Here is a 23,279-nt window from a genome sequence, read left to right as displayed (position 1 = left end):
TGTATGTATAACAAAGGTTGTGGCCCCGGTTGTATCCTGTACGTGCAAGCGTATGTGTGTTTACCCGTATTGTGTGTTTATATCTTCCTTTTTCTATCCTCTCCTTCTTAAAGAGTAGGCAGGCTTTGTGCCCCTTTCTGTGGCAGTTGCCAACCCGCCGTGATTGCTCAGTGGCTATGGTGTTGGGCTGCTGAGCACGAGGTCGCGGAATCGAATCCCGGCCACGGCGGCCGCATTCTATGGGGGCGAAATGCGAAAACGCCCGTGTACTTAGATTTAGGTGCACGTTAAAGAACCCCAGGTGGTCGAAATTTCCGGAGTCCTCCACTACGGCGTGCCTCATAATCAGAAAGTGGTTTAGGCACGTAAAACCCTATAATTCAATTCATTTGTGGCAGTTGCCAGCCTGCTCTTTCTTTATGTCCTTCTATGAGTGTGTATGCATGTTTTCATAATCAACCAATCAAAGGTGTTTATTAAAGTGCCCAGGAACAACCTCGAAGGTCTTAGTGCTGGCACACTCGGCAAGACAATGCACAGGAAGAACAGCGCACGTCCATACACATACACACGCGCGCACACCGAAAAATTGATAATTTCGCGAACACAGACTGTAACAGAGCATAAAATGTGAGAATACAAAGGAAAAATAGAGAAACAGAAAATGATTACAGAATGGCAGAATTCCCACGCTACCGCTCAAGGCGGTAGCGTAGAAATGAGAGAGAAAAAAAATTCAGTGCCATTCCACTCTGTGAAGGTGGTTGATCAGCGAAGCTGTTTAACTCGCGACACAGAGGTGACCCAGAATATTGAACAAATGTGCGAACATATTTATTGTCCTAATCTGTGATAATCGCGGCGATATAGGTACACACACATTCGCGTATCTCCTCTCTTGTTAAATGTGTCCGTCACGTAAGACAATGAATGACTCATACCCCCTTAAGCAATGGCTCACACCCCCGTAAATGCGGCCTTTCCATTACGATGACAGAAGTGAAATTGAACGCTGGAATGATAAGCGTCAACGGAGCCAGCTGTCGAAGACAACGACGACGATCGAACGCATGAGCAGTGGCACTAGCGCTGTTGCGCGGTTGGCACCGATGCTTTTTTAACAGTCCTTTTTAAGACAGTTGTACAAAACATTTTTTCAGAAACATCTGCTCTCACCCTAGTGCCTAGGACCTCTTTGGGTCCCACGTGTGACAAAGCCGTTTTCTTATGGGGTTTTACGTGCCAAAACGACTTTCTGATTATGAGGCATGCCGTACACTCTTAGGCAAAGTTACACCCTTTGGCTTGCCCCTTCTGCCACACAACAATAATCGTTATCTGCCTTGATGCGTTTCCTTTCTTTAACGCTGCGAGCCCGGAACTTTCCAGTAACGAACGGCACGCGCGTTATCAGAAGGGGCACTCCAAAAGGTGTGAACTGTTCTACGCTGACAACGCGCGTGCCGTTCGTTGCTGGAAACTACCGGACTCGCAGCGTTAAAGGAAGGAAACACATCAAGGCAGATAACGATTATTGTTGTGTGGCAGAAGGGGCAAGTCAAATGGTGTAACTTTGCCTAAGAGTATAGTGGAGGATTCGGGAAATTTCGACCACCTGGGGTTCTTTAACATGCACCTAAATCTACGTACACGGGTGTTTTCGCATTTCACCTGCATTGAAATGCGGCAGCGTGGCCGAGATTAGATCCCGCGACCTCGTGCTCCGCAACCCAACACCATAGCCACTGAGCAGCCACGGCGGATACAAAGCAGTTCAAGGGCGTGTTACAGGCCCCGAGCCCACAGGGGTAAGTGTCATTGAGCTTGGACCCTTTCTGCACTATTACCAGGATAGGCCCACATTATGATTTATTTTGTCAACATCTCGGGACATGTTTTTTTCCGTGATCCAACCACAGACAGCTTTGCTGTAAAAAAAACAAAAAAAAACCATTTACCACCGGGATTGAACCCGGGCAATCTGCGGGGGAGTCAACTACTCTACCGCTCCACCAGATCAGCATGTTTTTTTTCTTTATTACGTGTGAGAAGAATTTTCGCAAAACAAAAAAAACGAAGCGCTACAGAAATTTAAGGTGACTGAAAACACATTCAAAAGTCAGGCAAGCACGTTCAAGCGTCCAATAAAGGCATGCAGCCCGGTGCTGTTTGTTGCGCCGAGTACACACTACGAACGTAGGCAGCAGATTCCCGAAAAAACAACCGAGTGTTTCGCGATGGTTGAACGTGCCTGTCGCACATTCTACTGCGCCAAAGGCTGCGCAGGCTAAGTACCATGAACATGTGATATCGTGGGTCACAGGAATCTTTAAAAGGTAGGAAACAAATTTTGTATGGGGTGATATCTAAGTCCTCTTTTTAGTGTTCTTTGCAGAGTGTCCCAGAAGAACACGGCATCCCTACAGTCTACAAAACAGTGATCAATCGTTTCAGCATGGGGACACAAGAGCGAGTTTGTTGACCACGGCATGAAACAGCCTCTTTTTTTCAACCGTGTTTTGACAGCAAGAGTTTGTGAACGTAACTTGAAGAAAAAAGTTTTGATGCCTGGAGAAATGATCATTCGACAGACACACTTAAGTACATCTACCTGTTACGAGGACTCATTACGTTACGAGTACGCTTGTCACATCACAAATAAGGCGCATGGTAATGGGGAAGTGGAGGAAATTTCTTTGCGGGAGGCAGTGAAAACATAATCCTTACGAAAGCGAGCCTTTAGAAAGTGAATGCCTGCAACGACCTCCTTCAAGAAGGCCAAGCATAGAGCTCACCACCGCTGGAGCCGTTGGTGTATCTCTGAGAGATGGCGACACAACTATTTCTGGATGAAAATTAATTAATCGAAGTTGTAACATCTCTCTTAGAAATGGACTGTTTAAATCATAAAAGAAGAGCAACCGGGAAACAAGTTGCGCCTTACAGAAAGGTGAACTAGGCCAAGACTCGCACTCTGAAGAAGAAAGAATAGGTTATTACGCCGCAAGACCTCAACATATGAGCTCCATACATATGTAGCAAACACACGATGTGCTTGCTAGCTGCTGCGCAAGCATGCCGTATACACGCGTCCTAGCGCGCGAGGAGTCACGTAGTGTGAGATGGGCGCCGCGTAGCGTTGATACGTGCATATTTTGGATTGCAGTTACATATTATTGCATCAAGCGGCGCGCCATCTAGCAGTTGCTTTGGTAGCGGTACAAGGTAGATAGAGAAGTTTCTAGGAAGAAGAATAAGGAGATGCATACAAAAATGCTAGAATGAAAAACACGTATAGCATACCTGATTAAATCAAGGACGTTAGGCGACTATTTGTCATGTCCCCGTTCCAAAGCGGATACTAATAAATCATCATCATCACCACTACCATCATCATCAGCAGCAGAAGCGTACCGTGCCACTTGTCACGCGATGTGAAATGCGCGCCGCCTAGCGTCAGTACGTGCAAAAGTCGCATTGCAGTTGCGTTGTATCCCACCAGGTGTCGCAACATGTAGCAGTTGAATCGCATCGTGCCACGTGTCAAGGGCTGTGACATGTGCGCCGCGTAGTCTCTATTCCTGTGTTTACTCTACGGTACACATTATGGCGCCTCGCCGCAAAGTACTAACCGCTGCTCAAGAAGCGAATCGTAGATCTACGCGCGTGGCAGCAACCAGGCAACGTCGGGTTCAGCAGACTGCTATGCAGAAAGAAACACAAGCAGCAGCTCGCCGTAAACGGCGGGCGGACAGTTGAGTTAGTTCTCGTGAAAACGACGCAAAGTGACTTCGCCGCGAAGACCCTCTAGTGCGTCCTGCCGCAAACTGAGCCCCTATGGAGCCGCCCCTCCAGTTTACGCTGCGACTGTGCTGGTTGTTTCGCCCAGGCCTGCGACTTTTTTAGGTGAAACTGACAAAGGCGAGTCGAGTCGGTTTGCGGGCCTATAGAATATTACTGTCCTGCTCGCGGAAAGCAAAGAGACTGCATTGAGTCAATACGTTGAACAGAGTAGGTCGATTTAACCGGACATCAAAGCTAAACGCAAAGCAAAGCGAGTGTGAATGTGGCAACACATAGAACCCTTATATATGCAGTCCGCGAAAAGGGGAAGCGAAGTCGCTTCGAGCCCAAAATATGTGCCGCCACAGTTTCCGACAGAAACGAGTGCGCCTGAATATGCGAACTGTTGAGCCGGTGTCAACCAAACTTGTGACTCGGTTCGTTGGCGTAAACGAACCTCTCTGTGTTCGTATTCTGTAAGGATTGTTTTCACCTGATCCTGCCACCCTCCCCACCGAGTGGCCACTCCCGGCGATAACGAGTAACGGGCGCTTTGATTTGTGCTAGCCAACGATGAATGGTTTGCTAGATGAATGCAAGACAGCAAGAATTTTTATAAATGTGCACTTTTATATTCAGTAAGTTCGTTCAGCGCACCTGCACGGGTCTGACGGAACACGTCAGAAATCGGACTGACACAACTAGACTTCTGATATGTCAATATGTAGGAACAAAATAAAACGAGGAATACGCGAAAGCACGACCGATACATTTGCATGAAAATGTGGGGCAGAAAGCTTACGCATCTGGGGTTGGGTTTTACTTGACAAAAAAAAAAAAGAGTAAGCGTGCACACAGAAATATGAGCCCTTAGCTCGACCTAAGCAAGCAAGCCTTAATTGCTTACAAGCGTTGACTTGACTGGGGTTGTTTGCTCTTTTGTGCGTTTTTTCCCCTGCTCCTTTTTGTTCGTTTTTTTTTTCTTCATTTTTGTTTTTGTTATCGCAATCTTTAAGAGGAAGCTTTCGTTAGCTCGGGTGCTCCTATCTAAATACATGGAAAAGAATTCGTTTTACTCGGCAACCACTGCACCAAATTTGACGAGGTTCGTTGCACTTTAAAAAAAACGAAAATCTAGGGACCGTTTCTTTTCAATTCTTGATTTAGATTGTCAATTTTTCATTAAATATTGGCAACAATCGACAATATTCACAAAACGAAACTATCAAGTGTACAACTCTTTAACTGAGCAAGGAAAAATGATAACACAATATTGTGAACTGCATCTGATAGTATATTTAAAGCGGACAAAATTAATGTTACACATGGATCTAAAAAATTCAATAATATGAAAATACAGCTTTTGCAGAACCCTTGTACACAACGTAACAAATTCATGTAAGCTTTAAATTGACATACAGAATTTGTCCGCTTTGAATGATCTAATGGATGCCGTTTACAGAACCACGATATCTGTTTTTGATGCAGAGCTATTACTTTATAAACTTCGTGCCTCTATATTTTTCGAACTTTCGAATTTTTCGAAAATCCTTTTCCACGAGATGCGTACCCTAAATCGAAATTCCGCTTCCAACAGTCACTAGAATTTGCCTTTCTCTCTCAAGTTCAACACATTTCATTAAAATCTGTGCAGGGGTTATCTCAGGAAAGCGTTGTAGCCTTTTACATGTATTTGAATAGGCCACGTCGGAGTTTGGCCCGAGCTAAAGCTTCCTCTTAAGGGCTGCTGTCACGACCGCTTGAGCGCCACTGGCGTCGCTAATGACTCCTTCGCTACGCGTTGAAAGAGGGCCGACATTGTTAGCGACACTTGACGGCCTTTGTTGAGGACTTCTTAAAGAGCGGAAATAATAAATTTGAGAAGTGGATGGGACGCGCGCGTTGGCGGATTACTCTGAGCATTTATGAGCTTCCGTTTTCTTGCTTGTTCCTTCTCACGTGAACAACCACGTTCTAGCACATCACTCCGTCCACAAATTATATATCCATTTTTTTCCTTGAGCTTCTTTTTTTTTCTTTTCTTTTTTTAAAGCGGAGTAAGCCTTTAGCAGGAAAGAAGATGGCTCCGTGAAAACGAAAACGACGATACCATGCAGAGCCGGGAGGTTAGACATGGCGGCAGGAAAGGTTTTAGTGTGAATTGATAAATAATACTGGCTGTGAAAGAAAAGTAATCAAAAGAAAGGTGTAGTTTTGGATGAACCCCTTTTAATAGCGTCTTGTTCAGCCATTAGCAAAAAAAAACCTTTCTGATGTCGCTCATCGCTTTCTCTTCTCGACTGACGTTTTTATTTTTCATTTTATTTTCTCACAGAGTTGGGAAGTGTTATAGATTGGTTAGCGACTGACCAAGAGCGCGAAAAAAATAAATGTTGAATGGGTTGGGTAAAGAAAATACCCAAATTCGTGACGAGAACCTGTACAGAATGTGAGAGAGAACGCTGAAAGCAGATATACGATTCCGCGATGGCAATAACACCGTGTTTATTTGCAACCATGTCGCGGCAGCGGCGGGCAGTCAATTAATGCTCACGACAACTGAAAAGCTATATAATATATATATATGCACACACACACACACACACACACACACACATATATATATATATATATAGATATATATATATATATATATATATATATATATATATATATATATATATATATATATATATATATATATATACATATATATATATATATAGACGAGAAGAAAGGGGGTTAACCGAGGGGCCCGTTCATCACGTTCTCGCGACGCCTGCGGCAAAAAAGGACGTTCCACATCCGCCGCCAAGGTCTGTGAGTGGTGGCGCTGGCTAACACTCCCGGGGTTCTACTAGAAAGACACATGAATACCCAAGAAAGTGGATGGGGAAACAGCGCCGCGGTAGCTCAATTGGTAGAGCATCGCACGCGAAATGCGAAGGTTGTGGGTTCGGTTCCCACCTGCGGCAAGTTGTTTTTTCCTCCACTTTAATTTCCATTAATTTATCGTTTCTTTATTTCATTTATTAGGCACAAGTAATTACCCCTATGTTGTCCTTGGTGTCAGTGTTTGTTGGCTTCTTATAATATGACTATATATGTGTATATATGTGTATATATATATATATATATATATATATATATATATATATATATATATATATATAGTTATTTCATATTTGTCTGCTCGCTGGCGATGTTCTCAACCGCTGATTAGCTCTTACTTCACCAATATTAAACATAATAGTACGTTTTCATTTCGCATTGCAGTTCGGTGTACCTTCAGCTTTGGCATAGCGAACATTGAAAGCATGCGCACAGTCTTACAATTTGGAGGAGACGCCTTTGTTGAGTTATTAAATTAGTGAGTGAATTTCCGTTCAAAAGCGTGGTCAGTAAGCAGCGGCCAAGTACAAGGCTGCGGGATTATTCTGACCGCCTGTTTTCCCCAAGCGTGAGTTTCACGTGGTCGCCGCTGCATTTGGCTCTCACCCAAATGCGATTGCTCCGGCTGGAAATACACTGCGTGGCTTCGTGCTTAGCATCGGAACGCCACATTCCATGAGCGTTCACACTGCCACCGGTCACCTAGGAATCTTAATTCCGCGCATCCCTCGTTACGTGGCTCAAAATGGGGATGTGCAACGTTACCTGGACCCGATACGCTTCGCACGCTGTGCAGGAACAGGAGTCGCATCATGCTTGCCGTTTATCCCCAGGCGGGGTTGCCGATTGCACGGCAAGCGTAAGCCTTTAAGCCATGGCTCACCAATGAGGCTTAGCACAACGCGCTTTAAGCCTGGGCACTTCAGAGATTACCGTACCAAAGAATGGCAGTGGCCATAAATATCGCACTGGATAATTATTATAAGAGGGAGCAGTGCGGCTGGGCTTTTCTTTTTTTTCCCCACATACGCGTACACACACACGCGTGTGCACACGCACGCACACGCGCGCACGTACTTACATGCACGCACACAGACACATACGCACACGCAAGCATCCACACATGAACACACGCGCGCGCACACAGTTACGTGCACACACACAAACATATACACACGTACGCACACACGCGCACGCATGCAGACACGCAAAAACACGCATACTCACGCATGCACATACATGTATACACACGCACGCACACGCAGCATTACATGTACACGCACACATACACGCGCGCGCGCGCACACACACACACGCACGCACGCACGCACGCGCATTTTTTTTACATGCACGATTTGTAGTGTTAGAAAGGCGGCGGCAAAGTGTCGTTCTCCCAGAAGCTTCCCGTGAGGTTTAGAAACCTCAGTCTAAACTTCTAATCGAGGTTAGTTGTATGTTTACTGATGCGTGAGAAAAATTAAATTAAATTATGGAGTTTTACTTGCCAAAATTACGATCTGATTATGAGGCACGCCGTAGTGAGGGACTGCGGAAGTTTGGGACACCTGTGGTAAATAGAAACTAAATCTAGCAAATATTTCACGTTTCTTCCGCGCAAGTAATACCTACATATGCAAAAAGATCGCGGAATTATACGGAATTCATGAAGGGAATTATAGTCTTTGCCATTCTTCATTCTCGTTGAAGAAATGCAGAAATAACTTCGAAAGAGTAATTAGCCAATATAGAATGATTTAGTGTATCGCGTGAGCGTGTCTCTTTGAACTTTCTTTCCCTCTGTCCCTTTGTGTCCTTCCCCAGCGCAGGGCAGCCAAGAGGATCCAGCATTTTCAACCTCTTTGCCTTGCCCTTATCACTTAAATCACTACCCCTTTAGTGCCTATTTAAATATTGCGAATTTTGAAATGGCAACGTATGTTAATACATGCGGATGTTTCTAAGAAAGACGTATTCCAGGTGCTTTGATTCTTAATAGTGACCTTACTCGCGAATGATGCCCCAACCATGAGTCATACAATATTTTACGCGATTCCTGTATTAACAATTAAACAAATTAAATTATGGGGTTTTACGTGCCAAAACAACAATCTGATTATGAGGCACGCCGTAGTAAGGGACTCCGGAAGTTTGGAACATTTGGGGTTCTTTAACTTGCACCTAAATCTAAGCGCCACCGATGTTTTCGCATTTCGCGCCGATTGCGATTCCTGTGTTATAGCGTAGTATCTGTGCACGGGGTCTGCGCACAAGGAAATGTAAAGATATTTCATTTGCTGCCGTTCTACGAGAAATTTGCGATAAGTACACGCACAGCTTCAGGAGACTTGTGTGCATGGGTCATACAATAGAAACAACTTAGCGTGCGCCTAAGGGAACAATAACCGTTCAAAGTATATTGCTCAACGTCACCAAGTATACTTCAGAGGGATATGCCATAGTAGGAGCAGTTTTATTCGTTGTATAGCTGCAGACGATTGTGCGAAAACAAGCTACGGTGCTGGGAATCGAAGTATGTGATGAAACATCTGTGTAATGTCTAACATGTGAGCGTATAATCACACAATTTTAATGGCATATATTGCTCACAGTGTACACTCTAAAACAGTTGCACCCTTTGGGGTGCAACTGTTTTAGAGTGTACACTGTGCTGCAACGCTACGAGCCCGGTACTTCCAAGTCATGAACGGCATGCGCGTTATCAGCACAACAGAGCATTCTCGACATGAAGGTAGCGAGCGCAGCGCTTTCAAGAAAGGAAACGCAAGCAAGACAGATGACGATTATATCGTTGTGTGGCAAATATACACCCCTAAGTGAGCAGCTGTTTTAAAAGTGTAGGATCTCGAAGTCACGAAAAATGTTTCTGTGGAAGCTACGGCGGGCTTTCAGCACGGCCGGTTATCCAATGAAAGCGGGACTGACGCGGACAAATCTGTCTACAGAGTTGTTGGTGCTTGAGGTCTGAAAACATTATTTGTATATACTGATGAAGGTAGTCTGTACACGCTCAATTAACGGGCTATTCGAATCGATTGTGCCATTCCACGCCACTAAGGCGTATTCGAGTAATGGGAGGCAGATGGATAAGAACAATTTGAGGAAGGCAAGTAAGAACGTAAAATTCTCTTGTAGGCCTTCAGATGGAACCAAGCGAGAGCAGGCTCTGTGATGCTACGTGCTCAGAGTGGGCGGAGAAACTTAATGTACTATCAAAAAGCATACCCAAATTGCTTACTTCAATAGCCCGCCTGGTCTACACTGCACGATCCACAGAATAAGCGAAGACGATACTATGGGTTTTTCCGCGAATACGAAAATTCAGGTTTTATATTATTTTAAAGCAAGCCCGTTTAATTGGCGCCATTCAGAGAATTAGGATAGGTTGAACTGCAGAGTGTGGCAGTCCTCACTATTGTGTATATCCTTAAATATGTTGTTGTCGTCAGCATATAGAAGAAATGAAGACTTCTAGATTGCTGAGGAAACGTCATCGAGGAAAATTAAGAAGAGAGGCGACCTAACACGGAACCTTGGGGCACCTCACTAGATACCGTATAGACAAAAGAAGAGTAATCATTGACGCTCACGAAGCAGTACCAATTGAGGAGATGGCTGCGTAGTAGAGATAGAATACCAGCTTCAGCAGCGTAATGCGCAATCTTCTCGAGCAGTAGGGGATGATTGACTACGTCAATGGCTTTGCTGAGGTCGCAGTACACAGCATCAACTTGCCGCCTTTGCGTTATGGCATGGAACCTGCATCTTAAAGCCGAGAAGGTTGGTGATTGTTGAGCAGCCAGAAAGAAATCCATGTTGATTCGGAACATTTTTTCACACAAAACAACAATACACTGTGAATAGTTAATTCAAAAAGCTTTGAAATGGCAGATAGAAGAGAAACAGACCGGGAGTATGTGACATCCGTTTTGGGGCGAGCTTTAAGACAGGAAAATCGCGAGTGGTTTTACAAGCACGTGGGAAAATGGAATTATTCAAAGAGTTACTAAAAACTGATGTCAGAACTCGTACAAAGATACGGCCGTCGTCATCTGGGCTGCAGGACAAAGATAGCCTGGGAAGCCTGAGGCATTCGCTGATTATATTCTCGTCAAAGAGTACGGAGCTGTAAGTTCCAGCAGAAGAGCGCGGCTGATGTACAGTGCTGTGAGGTTACGGTTAATATATAGAGGAAAAATGAACAGCGAAAGCATTAGCGACTGCTTGCACTTCACTTCATGAGTCGAGCAGATGGATACGATCTCCACGTTTGCTGGAGCACGTACTAAAATGGCTCCAAAAGTCCGCCGGCCAATTACAGGCGCTGTTCTCCAATGAGTCATTGGGATAATTGTGATCCCGATTGTACAGCTCTTTATAAAGGGACTGCGAGAGGTGGAATTCTTCTATCTATTTCTTAGGTTCAGGTCTGTTGGCTTTTCTGTGGGTACTCTCTTTACACTTTAGTGCAGTTCTAAGTTCGACAGAGAACCAACGGGGAAGTTTACAACGTTTGGGCTTGTACTGGGGTACGTCTAGTGATGCACATCATCCAGAACAATCTCGGTAAACTGATGGACTTGTTCGTCGACGTCGCATATACTATAGTAGCGAGCGACCAATCAGCTGTAGAGAAAATCTTGAAAAGGCCAACATAGTCAACAGATTTGAAAGCAAAGTGGGAGAATTTACTGACACCACCTAAGTGCTATCGCGTAAGGCCGACAAGTACACGGATATCTTAAGCGTAGGGGAGGGGGGAGGGAAGGGGTCGATTTATGATTTATCAGGAGGAACAAGGGAACTGTCAGAGTGCGACACTGTTACATTTGACAAGAACAAGGCTAACGTATTACGTGACAGTTAACAGCTAAACAATGTTTCTGAAGGGAGTTAAAAGTTAGGGAACCTAACGAGGAGCATTTCTTCAGTATGAAATTATTGTAGTGGGGATATGTGTAGCTGCTTCACTGTATATCATGCGTCACCAAGAATATGTAGTTGGTGCTCCAAATGTATTGTCACAATATGCTCAACAGATGTGTTGACCTCATCAAATGTGACAGGAGCGAAGCTAGGTGGCGCATAAAATGTTCCAATAAATAGTTTTATACAAACATACTAGATTTATTTCTAACCAAACTGATACCTGTACAGTTTCTACGCCAAGGTATCTAAAAATTTAAGGGAGATGTCAAGAGCAATTAGGACACGCCACCTTTTAGTTTGGATTCTAAATAAGACGGTAACACGCGAAAAACATCGTAGTTCGGCGGTAACGGGTCAGAAGACAAGATGTCGCGCAACGAAGTTTCGATAAGTGCAAGAATGGGGAAATAAGAGGAAACAGTGTTAGAATCAGGCGCCGTGGTACGAAGACCTCGAACATTCTAAGAATAGATGTCCAAATTACACACCTAGCACAACTTTGGGTGCAAAAAAACAACGCTGTCCATCGCAAGCTTGACACACTTGACACCCATGCCCTCAATGAAAGCAGAATGCTTGGATCCTGGTCTCATCTGGCTCCGTGTCGACTGGCTTTTGAAACGCTCTCGTGCTTTTTACAGGTATCAGGTCCGCGTGACACAATGTGGGCATTACCAAGCGCCTCAGTGCGTGAGGACAGTTCCTTTGTTTTGTCGTTTTCCTTTTTTACCCGTTTCTTTCAACTCTCATCGTATTCGCTGCCCTTCCCTCTTCTTCCAATACAGGTTAAAGTTCCTGCGCTTGTTCTGGCCAACTTCCCTATCTTTAATCTCCTATCCCCCTTCTCTCTCTCTTACAACTCAAATTCCTGAGCACTCAGAAGCAAGTACTTCCAACCTGCCCACACGATACCTGTTTTAAATCTTCCCTACTGTAAAACTTATACAGACTATGGTTGTCTAAATACGCCAACGGCACGCGGTGGCATCGACGTATTTCGAATAATCAGAACGGAAACTTTACGTGATGTAGCACTAACGCTGAGTGTATAAAAAGCACACGAAACACAATCCCGCCAAGCTTTCACAGGTTATTCCAGATGTTGATTGCACTGTCGAGCCCAAAGTTGGATATAACGACGATTCAGTGGGATGAAAGCCTTAGTCAAGGCCTTAGTTAGGCAGACAATGTTCTGCCTTTAGCCTTGCCATCCAAGACCTTCACTGTGTCTGAACCAATGCTAAATAAATAAATAAATAATAAATAAATAAATAAATAAATAAATAAATAAATAAATAAATAAATAAATAAAACCAACCATACAACACTGATTAGGTAAACACCGCGTGTCCACGTTTCACCAAATAACATAATTGCTCAATATTTTCTAATAATTGTTATAGTTGTCATAACTACTGTCATTTCCTTTCCTAGATAAAAGTCAACGTTTGTTGGCAGGCTCTTATGTGGTCCAGACCGGGCGTACAGTGCCATCTTCATTTTTATGTTTTCGAGCGCCGCTCTTAGGTGCCCGTTCCAGCGGAGATCGTCGGCGTAACCGAGCGAACGAAGGCATTGTGAGTGGTTAAAAGAGCGAACGCGGAGCGCCGCGGGAGAGAAAAAAATGCTGCGAGAGCGGAGAACGCACGGAGAAAAGCGGAGGAGGGTATGGCGGAAGCATGCGAAGAAAAGCGTAGTGCCGCGCAAGAGGCGCACGCTGTTAGTAGCGCGCGTCGTCAGGGAGGTCTGCCTACGGCGGCTGCTGCGAATCCCGCCCACGCATCCCTCACGCGCTGCTTCTCGCGACCTCCCGCTTAGCGAGGCATATCGTCCTTAGTTCGCTTACTTTGCTCCGTTTACAACGTGTCGCACGAGACAGATTGTACGCGCCAGCCAATATATCGCCAAATGAAAGCACGTAAAGAGCTGCGCTCAAATTGCGCATTTGGGAGTGTCGTAATCGTCGGTGAATATTTTGACCAGCGAGCGCTATATATATATATATAGTACGGCGTTGAGTGAGAGTTGGCTGTACGTTTGTACGAGTGCGCCTACCCATCTGGTACAATACCAATGGTGTTCCGACAGATACCGTTGCTACCAATGACGTATGAAAAAAATTACCGACGATTACGTTACTTCCTAATGCGAAATTTGAGCGCAGCAAATAAGCTGTTTCACCTTTTCGATAGATTGAGGCAAAGAAATCGAGCAACACATGTATGCGCTATCACAGCATTTTTTTTTATTTTTCACACGTATTCCTTTAACAAAGACTCCACTAACAGTTCTTGACAGTCATGAAGGAAGCTTTGTGGTCGGAGAAATAGACTGATATATGTTTGACTTGGTACACCAATGCTTGATTCTCAAAGACGAGATCTATACAAGTGCCTCGCGAGGTTGTCACAGCCGTGGGACGCGTTACGAGCGAGAGGAACGGGATGTTCTCCCGCATAAGTGTTAGGAAATTGCTGTTTGTCTTTATGTCAACATTAAAGTCCCCCACTACTAACATCGGTGTGGATCGATGGACGGTTAATGCGAGTTGCAGGAAGTGCACGACGTCTTTCGTGAGTGCGGTAGCCGACACACGAAAGCGGTATCAGTCGGTCGCTGCTAGCGCTGGGGGGATGAAAGGGGGGCGGAGCTGGTTACGAGGCCGACGATAACGCCGACGACGACGCGAAACCCAGGAACGGACGCCAAAGAGCTATTTGTGTAGCCAGCCCTCCTCCACAGTCTCTCCTCCTCCCTTCCATCATCCTCCCTCGCCCGGAGAGCCGACAGCGCGCATGCGCGGCGGCGGAGCAGATTCGTCGGCGAGCTACGACGCGAAACCCAGGAACGGACGCCAAAGAGCCATTTGTGTAGCCAGCCCTCCTCCACAGTCTCTCCTCCTCCCTTCCATCATCCTCCCTCGCCCGGAGAGCCGACAGCGCGCATGCGCGGCGGCGGAGCAGCAGATTCGTCGGCGAGCTGGTTACGAGGCCGACGACAACGCCGACAACGCCGACGACAACGCCGACGACGACGACGACGCGAAACCCAGGAACGGACGCCAAAGAGCTGCGCTCTAAAATTAAAAAAAAGCACCCTTTCATCGCGATTGCGCCATTTCAAGTAATAGCTCTCGAAACGCGCCGACCCAGCCTCGACATAGTAATAGCGTTGCCAAGCAAGCGCTGCGCTTAACTTCCGGGCCGCTCATCTTACGAGGGTCGTTTACAAGCGAGGTAAAAAAAAAAAAGAATGCTGCTCTACGAAACGTTGGCAGATTACTTGGGTGCCACGGTTAGAAACATCGCAGTTGCGGCCGCCTTGCCTGCGTCGCGCCGCTCGAAATTTGAGCTGTTCTGGTTGCGGAAGTATGATGCCAAGATCAAGGCACATGGAGCGCTACCTTGCTTATACACGTATATACCAAACGGTGCTTCCGAGACGCTATCAGCATAAATATAGCTGTTCCCGCTTGCGACTTAAAGAGTGCCAGATAAAGAGAGAAAAAGAAAAAGCTGTTGGGGAAAGCAAATAGGTTTGGAAAGCGCCGGTTTTCTCGCGCTCTCTGTGCAATTTTGTGGAAGGTATCGATCCTGTGGCAACCCCGTAATGAGGCGAATTTACAAAGTTCTCATCTTGCAAGAAGGGCTCGCAATTTTCCAGCGATTGGCTTACTGATTGGACGACACCAGGTCTGTATTTTCTACGGGGCTGCAGCACTTCAGTCTGAGAACTACATGCGACAGAGGAAGGCGTTGTCCTGGTTGTCGTTCTTATCAGGTTTCAAGGCGGCAACTCGGTATGCTGCACACTAACAGCAAAGAAACCTTATTTTCCCGCACTGCCGAATTAAGCTCTACGAGGAATGCATGGCTTCTCGTGGTGCTTGTACCGATTTCCTTATTTTTCGAAACTTTTTCTTTTCAACAACGAGGGATCACGGCTATGTGTCTTTTACTGCGGTAGATGTACATTGTTTATTCTTCCGTTTTATGTTTTATAATTGATGTCGAAATGCAATTCGACACCGCAGAACGTATGTAGCTTAGCAACCGGCAAAAATTAAGGGGTAAGAAAGAGAGAGAGAGAGAAAGAAAATAAATCTTACATTCGCAGAACGCAACGTGTGGGGTAAGGTGTGCTATTCTCAGAAATATATCGGTTATTCAGTATTACTAGAGCCGGCTCCTGAAGAAGAAAAGTACAATGGTCGAAATTCAATTCCACGCGGCAACACGTAGCAGATTAGAACGGGCAGCCTCGAAGAAAAGAAAAGAGAAAGAGATAGAGAGAGAGAGAGAAAGAAAGAAAGTAAGAAAGACAGAGAGAAAGAAGGAAAGAGAGAAAATCACTTATTCGTGGAATGTGACGTAGTCAGGAGGGTGTATTCTGTACTACTGGCGCCGACTTCTGAAGTAGAATAACCTACGTTATAAATGGAAATAACAGGGGGTCTTGATTTTTTGTGTATTATGCGGTTCGGACTGGTCAAAGCTGTATGGAAGCAGAAGTACATGTTGCTGGGCTGGTCGGTTGATATTGCTGAGTAGACCATAAGTATGATCGCTTTGGCGCAAACAAGGAAGGGCGGAAAGGAACAGTGGGAGCGCCAACTTTCGACTGTTTATTCTATACTGTATCCCATGCAATGTATACACGCAGGAGAACGGACAACATACAAAACAGCTTCAGCCGCGCAACACCCTAATCACAGCCGGCTATCAAAAAACCTTCTTTCCGCATGCAAAAGTAAAACTGATGTGCCGCTAATACAAGACGAACCTCGCTCTTTAATATGAAACGCCTCTAAGAATTCACGTGCTGTAGTGTTTCTGCGTGGAGTAGTGCCTCTTATTAGGGTGTTGTGCGGTTGAAGTTGTTTTGTATGTTGCGCATTTGCCTGCATGTATATATTGCATGTGATAGAATAGAGAATAAGCAGTCGAAAGTTGGTGCTCCTGTTGTTCCCTTCCACCCTTCCTTAATTGCATCAAAGCGATCATATTTATGGTCTACTGAGGAAGCAATTTTCACTACATTGTCCTTGAAATTGATAAAGCCACTCACAGCAACAAGTAAAGTAACTAGCCGACGCAATATTTAGAAGGATGCACATTCCTTATCAGCGTATTGACACGTGTACTTGTCTTATCGGGCGACAAGTTTTGTCGCCTAACAAATGTTATCGCACAGCGCGGGACGCGCCTGCATGTATCCGAAGTTTCTGGAAAGTTATTGATGCTTCTATCCGCTGTCTGTTGTCGCCGAACGTTGTGTTATCTGATTTCATCGCTTGACACGAATGGTGTAGAACATTTTAGAAGGCATGCGGGTCCCAACGTTTAATCTGGAACATTCGATGATTGCTGTATAAAAGCCGACGCGCTTGACCCGCTGATCAGATTTTCGACGATCGCTGAGCGTGTTCGCCGCTTTCGTTGTGCTATAAGTGTAGCCTGTTTTGTGGGCACAGGTTCGCCCAATAAAAGGTAGTTTTGTATTCCACCGTACTGCTTCTTTCTTCACCGTCACTACCACGTGACAGTATATTAAGTGCTTCACTGCACATAATCATTGAAACCAATACCACAGACAAGGCGAACATCATAAGGCGTGACACGAATTTACAAAGAAGCAATTATGTCATTCTAATACATCTACATAATAAACACTCTTACTAAATATATATGGGAAGGGAGACAGAGGAGACATGGTGCCAGCTGTGGTCTAAATTCGCTACGCTGATCGTGGCGAAGTAAGCGGCCCCGGCTATAGGCATTGGCTTCACAGTGCGTCAGCACCTTTCACGGCGGCACGCGGAAAAGACGCGTCGCCGCCTCTGATAAGCGAACGGTCAAGGCGCGCAGTTCTTTCGCTCGTAGCACGGTTGAGAGCGCTGCGATGCAATAGCGCATGAGCGCAGTCACGTGGTTTTATTTCGTATTTTGCGAGCTTTCTTTAAACACCGAAAAAAAAATCACCGCGCAGCATGTACGTTGCCACGAAAAATTGGATCGGTCGGTTCGGAACCCCCGTGCAACGTATTGAAACGCGCATGGCCCTAAAAATGAATATTGAAAATTTTACGAAATTGATCTTAGTTAATGCACTAATTAAGTGGAATATAAAAAAAATACTCTAAGGAACGCCATAAGACGGCAAACCATATGTCGCTGGTTTCATTTAGCTGCTGTTTACCACTTTAAAAAAAAAAAAATGTTTGTTTCAGGTTACGTGAGACACCCTCTATAAATGATTCAATAACAAAAAGCCTGAATATTCTACTAAGGTTCCCAATACTTTGCAGCTTAGCATGCTACCTATATGCAGCTAAGAGGTTCATTCCGTGCACTTCACACTCAAGTGCAGAGTTAACCCTTGAGCTGCAGGCTAAGTGCATAGACAGATGTTTTTGTGCTTTATTGCAGGTGGCGCGTTCCGAAAACTTCTGCGAGATGGTGGGCAGCTCACGCAGTTCGATTCATGCACCATTCGCGAGCATGCACAATGCATTCTTGTTGCAAGATACTTCCCATACCCGATTCATAGTCAAACTGCGCCTTCACCAGTATTCTCGATGCATTCTTGTTGCATGGTACTTCCGATACCCGATTCACAGTCAAACTGCGCCTTCACCGGTATTCTCGATGCATTCTTGTTGCAAGATGCTTCTAATACCCGATTCATAGTCAAACTGCGCCTTCACCAGTATTCTCGATGCATTCTTGTTGCATGGTACTTCCGATACCCGATTCACAGTCAAACTGCGCCTTCACCGGTATTCTCGATGCATTCTTGTTGCAAGATGCTTCTAATACCCGATTCATAGTCAAACTGCGCCTTCACCAGTATTCTCGATGCATTCTTGTTGCATGGTACTTCCGATACCCGATTCACAGTCAAACTGCGCCTTCACCGGTATTCTCGATGCATTCTTGTTGCAAGATGCTTCTAATACCCGATTCATAGTCAAACTGCGCCTTCACCAGTATTCTAAGGCGGCTGTATAGCAGCGGATGCAAGGATGCCAGACACGTCCTGCTTCGCGTTTCTGCAAATTGCGTTTTTGCAGCAAGCGTGTATCGTTCGACGGAGTGAGAGAGAAAATTGGAGTGAAGGCAGGGAAGTCGGCATAAGCTGGCGCATGCTTGTCTGTAAGTCTGCATTAGGGGAGTGGGGAAAGATTGGGTAGGTAACGATGACATGAAAAAAAAAAATAAGAATGCCTAAGTGTGTATGCAGGTGAGTGCAATATTGGGCAGATTATCCGAAGAGTCTGTTACGTCCAGAGTCGCATATTTCGGCTGATGGAACCTGTTCAAATGAAAGTATGAGACGAGGTTGACAGTGCCTGGCTATCGTTAAGTGCGCAGGTCCGTCAATAAGGTAAGATTTCGCTGTCTGTTAATGAAGAGTTGTCATAAGCGGTTACAGTATGGCCACCGCCAACGCTGCTGTCTTCGCGGTGAGCGTCAGAGGGCTGCGAACAATTCCAATGCACAGCTGACGTTCTCAACCCTATTCTTGTCAGCGCTTTCATTCCTGTTTTTTTGGCAACAGCGCGACCGGTTTTATCCGCCCAGTCATTTGCCTTTTGATGTAACGAGCAACTAGACACGGTGTCACGCCCGTGGATCTCGACGGCCGCGAAGGGCATTCCGCGTCCGAAGCACCCGGGGCTGATGAATATTCGCCCTGCCGCTGCCGTCGCTCTTAAAGAAATTCGCAGGAGAGGCCGTTTGTGCCGTTGAAGCTCGTATTCGCTGTAGTACTGACGTCGTATGGGCTTTGTATCGCTAAGCAAAGATTCTGCAGTGGCTCATTGGCGTTTCCGTCGGGAGTGACATTACTTGACCGAACAGAGTGAGCAGCCTCTCTGCGGGAAGGATTGTCTCTTGCTATTCCTCGAAGGCCAGAAACTTATTTAACCTTTTAACTGGCAAGATAGGAAAGGCTTGGCCTAGAACATTTGTATTGCTTTATTTCTCCATTATATTACTCAAATACACACCAGCTGAAATATTGAAGAGTTTGTCTAAAGACTAAGTGAGTAACAGTAGGTCAAAAATATTGTTGACCAGCTGGTTGAAGACCAATGCATGGTCAAAAACTGATGTTTGATACTTTCTTTGGCAAGGTCAATGCGTGTTCTTGAAATGTACCTCTATGGGGATAAAAAACTAACAGCTTGCTTAAACAAAAGAAAAAAAATCTCATTGGCGAGAATACGACCACCATGCGCGCTAAGAAGAGAATTACCAAGTCCTCCAGTGTTGTGGTCAAAACATCTGCTGCTGCTCACGACTGACATTTTTACCCGCCGTGGTTGCTCAGTGGCTATGGTGTTGGGCTGCTGAGCACGAGGTCGCGGGATCGAATCCCGGCCACGGCGGCCGCATTTCGATGGGGGCGAAATGCGAAAACACCCGTGTGCTTAGATTTAGGTGCACGTTAAAGAACCCCAGGTGGTCAAAATTTCCGGAGTCCTCCACTACGGCGTGCCTCATAATCAGAAAGTGGTTTTGGCACGTAAAACCCCAAATATTATTATTATTACGACTGACATTTTTGTGAATGTCACTGTTGAGCAGGAACATAAACAGATGTAAATTGAGAGGCGCAGACTAATATTTAGGTTTGTCTCGAATTTGCAGATGCTTTTGTTAGGTCAGTAATATTGTTGAGCTACCACTTAAAGGGTTAAGCAACTTCAGGCAATACTTTGACGTCGCCTCGTGCGAGCCACAACAGTTAGTACCTTAGAAAGATGCTACATCAAATTGAGCGAGCTTACGCTTTTTGCCGCTACGCGCACAGGTCACAGGATTTCTGCACATTTCACTTATGTGGCTAATACTGAGGCACTTTCGCTACTGCAGAGGCCTCGGCAAGTGGTCGAGCAGGGTATCGCACGTATTTCACTTGAACATACGCTCGTAAATACGGAGTGCCAAATAATACCTGGATATCGATTCACTGTAAGCGCCCGAAGCGGGTCATGCGCACTGATGAAGTGCGAACTCTTGAGTTGGTCATCACTGATTTCGAGCGAGCGATTAATCGCAGGTTGATGCACTGCTGTGCGTTCCTTTTTGAGTCAGCTGGAAAGCAGCACACGTTATACTCCTACCTGCGACGCCATAAGTACTTGAGAGCTCTCATTTGTACACCTTGATTTTTCTACAACACCGACTACGTAACTACTATTGCAACGTGCTTTGCGCTACTAGCCCACTTTACTAGAGTGGCTGATCCTTTTACATCTTAAACTGAGGTAAGTAGGACCGCAGCTAAAATGTTTAAAGTAAGGTATTCCTGTATTTGAAGAGAAGTTATCCGTTGATAGCGTTAATGTGCGAGAACGAAACAGTATTGATGCTTTGAAAGTGCTCGATCAAGTGCCCCAAAATTCCGTCCCTCAGCTCTGTGCCAGATCCGATTAAAAGTAGCTTTTTTGTCGCTTTTTTTATTGGGCTGCTGTGAGGATACATAAGTAGCTGCTACCGTCCGTCAAGAAGGGTAGCATGCTTATGAATTTGCTCCACCACTATGCCTTCTATCAACTATAATATATTTTCTTTGTGTCTGTCCTGATTTTTTTCTCATCGTTTTGCTTATTCTCTTGACCATATTAGCGTCTCGGCACTCGGAGTGTGTCTTTGAAGGATATTCATTGACACCTAAGTGTGTAACACGGGATTGGAATATGTTGCTCTTCACCAAATCCGTGTATTGTTATAGTAAGCAAGGATTGAGACAGAGAAGAATGAAGTGAGAGGAAAGGTAATGCATAAAACACGACCAGATGTATAGTATATCTGTTGGGATTATGTTCTACGTTAAGCATTTCTCGTTTGTTTGGCACTTGTGTTCTGATTTAAGCATGTGTCGTTCAGGCTAATTTATTACAGCTTCATTTGCGGCACCACCTGCAAGTAAAATGCCAACAAATTGTGCGGTAGACGCAGAAATGTCAGAAGAGATGTTCTATGTCACGACAATCGCAAAGTAATAAGCTGAGGCTCTCTATGTTGGAAGACTGTAGAGGATTACCACAGTGACCAGGTTCGCTGCGTAATGACTTTCGACTTCTTCCGCACTAGTGTCAATATCATTTGCTTGCTGCACGCGTCGTTGATAAACACGTTCTCCTTTCGTTCTTTCCCCGTACAGGCTAAAGATTCCGCTAACCGGAAGTTCCCTAAAAGGTGTGTTGGTTCTGGCACCCCAACCAATACCCCGAAAACCAGCGCGCCATATATGAAAAAAAAAAAAAAACGGAGTGTTGGGATCTCGCTATCGTTGGCAAAGGGCTTGTGCGCTATGCTTGGTGTTACTTTTCGAATGTAGTTTCAGTGTTTTGAGTTTAGGCGAGCAGGAGGCATGCACCACTTAATGATTTTTAGGGTTTTCTTATTTGTTGTCAACTTGCGCCGTGGTGCTGGTGTATGCATCTCCGTGCAGCTATTAGTCGTTGGTGAAGTTTGTAAGAACGGTATTTTGTCATACCGCAATGAAGAAATCATATTCTAATATTTTCTTAAACGAAACTAAACTGCAACTTCAACTGCAAGTATATTTCAGCCACATTGACAGTACCAACACCAGTTACGTTCTGAAGTGGCCCTGATGTTTAAACGTATTTTATCTGTCGAACACAGCAATATTCTGACCAAGAAGTTATTGTTGTGGTAGATACTCGAAGTAGTTTGGCGGCTATTAGATGTGCTCACATGAGCGACTCGGTAATTGCTTAGCAGAGATTACGCAACACGGCTTGATCGATGCACTAAGCTTGACAAATTTACTGATCTGCTAACGTTATGGGTGGCACCGCTTCAGTATCTACTGAAGTGCGTCACCTGTTATTTGCATAATTATTACGCAGAGCGTGCACTAAAACACGCGGACGAAGAATAGTGACAAAACACGAGCGCTCGTGTTTCGTCTCGTTTCTTCGTCCGTGTTTTTTCTGCGTGCTGTGTGTAATAATTATGCAGATGTTTACCGACTCGCCCAGCTAGCTACCGTACTCCACCTGTTATTGGCATGCGAGGAGTACACTGCAGTACAAGCAGGAAACGTTCATTCCGCTACCCCGCAGCATGTAGTGTCGCGGCCTTAGGACTACCAACAGTCGTTGTGTATCACCAAACCAACAGACGCGTACAACGAGTTATGCATACGGCGCTGGTCAAAAAAAAAAAAAAACGACAATCATACCCGAGACAGAACGTCTTATCACTATCATTCCCTGATGAATATCTTCATTTTAATGCACCTAAAGGCGAAACGACACGCGCGCTTGCCGGCTCGCGAAAGCTCGCGCCTGCGCGCCCACGCATGCGCAGATCATGCTGGACAGATCGTACACGTCGAAGCGCGCCGCACGAGCGCATATATTTTCTCCGGACAAATATCGGTGCCCTGGCTACCTCACAAAAACACACCAAGGCGAAAATAGTGAGCCAGGTGGGTGCGTGCTGGCGCGCGTCTTGTAAGTTCAAAAGCGCCATTCCTCGTGAGGCGCGGCGAGCCGGCAAGCGTACGTGTAGTTTAGCCTTAACGCTTTCCGGTCGCTTACAATTTCTCGAGCCTTCCCTCCATCTTTTAACTTCACGCCTTCATATCTAGATGACAACTACAAAGAACCACGT

At 45.3% G+C, this 23,279-nt stretch overlaps 1 non-coding gene across 1 annotated transcript; it reads left to right on the top strand.

Moving 5' to 3' along the window:
- Positions 1-6,685: 6,685 nt before the first annotated feature.
- TRNAS-CGA (transfer RNA serine (anticodon CGA)) lies at positions 6,686-6,758 on the top strand. Its single transcript has one exon. It is a non-coding gene; the product is annotated as a tRNA-Ser (tRNA).
- The last annotated feature ends 16,521 nt before the right edge of the window (positions 6,759-23,279 follow it).

The sequence above is a fragment of the Dermacentor albipictus genome, chromosome 1, assembly GCF_038994185.2.
Source record: "Dermacentor albipictus isolate Rhodes 1998 colony chromosome 1, USDA_Dalb.pri_finalv2, whole genome shotgun sequence".
Lineage (NCBI taxonomy): Eukaryota > Metazoa > Arthropoda > Arachnida > Ixodida > Ixodidae > Dermacentor > Dermacentor albipictus.
The sequence above is the reverse complement of the archived record's forward strand: the minus strand, read 5'-3'. Positions and strand labels throughout refer to the sequence as shown.